Source organism: Gossypium hirsutum, chromosome A11 (assembly GCF_007990345.1).
Source record: "Gossypium hirsutum isolate 1008001.06 chromosome A11, Gossypium_hirsutum_v2.1, whole genome shotgun sequence".
NCBI lineage: Eukaryota > Viridiplantae > Streptophyta > Magnoliopsida > Malvales > Malvaceae > Gossypium > Gossypium hirsutum.
In genome coordinates, this window is record NC_053434.1 from 62724417 (window position 1) to 62726998 (window position 2582).

The window sequence follows — 2582 nt, forward strand, 5'->3', positions numbered from 1 at the left end:
CAAATCTAGCCTAGACATTATGACTGAATCTAGCATGTCACATTAAAATGCTTTTTCGAAAAACTTTGTGTTATTAATATATCTTGCTTGAATGAGAAAAGCCCCTTTGTTTAATTCTAAAGTCTACTTAATTATTAATTAACCATTTTAAACCATTCTTACTTTTAAAACATGTTCGTTGCGGAAGGATTTCAACAATGTTGTGAAACCGTGATGTTTGTGAAAAAAGATATCATTTTGGAAAACCGTTCTACTTTTAACAGAAATAAATCGTAATAGTTAAAACCCCCAAATTAAAAGCTAAAAAATTAGAGAAATGGCCTTATTACATCAAAAGCCCAAAGAGAGAATAATTTAAGTAATATAAAAGAAAATACGAATAATTAATGTCATTCGTAGTGTGGCCACCTTCGAGCCCTCCTTTACGTCAAACCGCCTACTGAGGATTACCTAAAAGAAATTTAAAAGTGGGGTGAGTTTACGAAAACTCAGTGTGCACAACCCTCATCGATCACAAAGCATGCATCACATCAATTTGGGCCTAAACCCGTTACAATAACGTTGGCACTTGGGCCATAGCCGCCCATAGTAGCCTCAGTTGGGCCTAAGCCCATGCACAATCAGAATTAGATCATGCAATGCACAAATACCCAACCAACCCTGCACTTCGTATCCCGTCCAACCCTACACTCCTGTGGGGATTTAATTGACCCACCCATCCCTACACTTTTGTTGTATCACCGGTTGCGGCACTAACCAATATCACAGCATAGCTACCAGTTACATAATTGACTTAAAGACATCGGTGGATCCACAGACATCAAGCGACCATGCGACCCTAACAAAATATATACTTCCTCCAAATAAATGATCCTATCCCCCATGCAGCATAATATCACATGAATGCAAACATATTATAAATAGCATACAATAACAATCATATAACACATAGGGGCATTTTATTCATTTTGCCCTTCGGGGGCATAACAGTCATTTCGTAAATTGGGGTCTAGGTACACTTACTGACCCATCAGTAGGTTCACAGTCGTCAAGCGCGACCCGTGCAACCTTTTCCAATCAAATCATACAATTGGTAACAAGTAATAAATTTTTATAATAAAGATCAAACCTATTCTAACTATTATCACGACGAAAAGGCAAGCGCACCTATCGAACAATAGTATAGTAATGGCAAGACCGGGATGTCGTACCCAAGGGAACCAAAAGTACTAGTAATAACTACCTTTTTATTCTCTAGCCTAAGAATAAAAGGGTTTGTTTATTAAACTAATTATCTAAACTAATTAACTAATTTAATCAAAGTAAAGAGAAATTTTGGAAAAAGACTTGAAGAAAAGCAATTGATAAAGACGACACCCAAGGAGGAATCCACCTAGATTTCACTTGTTATCTGACTTTGAACCGGATGATTTATTCACTTGACTTGATCCATGAGACTCCCTAACCTATGTTATTATCCCTATTCAAGACTAATAACGTCTAACCCCTAGATTGAAAAACCGAGAGTTTCCTCTAATTAACACTCTAGGGTTGCATTAGCTTGATCTATGGACTCCCATATTAGGTTTCACCCTAATTTGAAAAAATCTCATAACCCTATTTCTAGGCGCCCGATCAACTCCGCTTAATTATGCCAAATCTACTCTTAGGCAGGGTCTATTCCTCCTCTGCATAAGTACATCAAATCATGAATTAATACCCGAAATATTAACTCAAGCATTAAGAACACATAATTAAGAACAAATCAAGTATTTATCATAGAGTTCAGATAATAATAACAAGATCCATCATAGGTTTTATCCCCCTTAGGTATCTAAGGGGTTTAGTTCATAATAAAATAAGAGTACATCTCAAAAGTATAAAAATAGCAAAACATAAAGAAAACTCTAAAACCCCTGAAGGAATTCTGAGAGAGATCTTTAGTCTTGGAGTAGCTCCGGCATTTGAGATGGATCGTCTGGCTTCCTTCAAGTAATTCCCGGCGTGTGGTTCTGTGTTCCAGAAAAGTTCTGGAGAGAGAGGCCCCTTTCTAGGTCATACTTACGGTGTTTATATAGGCTTTTGATTGGCTTTTTTGTCCCCTAAGTATCCTTTTTCCGTGTAAAATACAACTCCTTGAACAAGGGACAAGCCCGTGTGCCACAGCCGTGTGACGTGGTTGCTAGGCCGTGTTCGATCCGTTAAATTGCCACGGCCGTGTGGGCTCAATGGCCAGGCCGTGTGAGTCGTGTAAACCTTGGTCGAAACCCACGAAAGGCACGGGCATGTGAGCTGCCCGTGTGGCAAGGCTTAGGCCATGTGGTCTTCTCGGTTTGGTCCGTTTTGTCCCTTTTTATCTCATTTTTGGCTCCTTTTGACCCTTGGTGCTCTCCTGAGTACAAAACATGAAATAACAGGATTAAGAGCACCAAAATCCACAAATCTAATAGTAAACATCTATAAATATGCTAAGTATTTGGGGTAAAAACATGTATAATTTGGCGTTTACCAAATACCCCCACACTTAAGCATTTGCTTGTCCTCAGGCAAAATTCTCACTTACTGCTAGAATTCATTCTTTT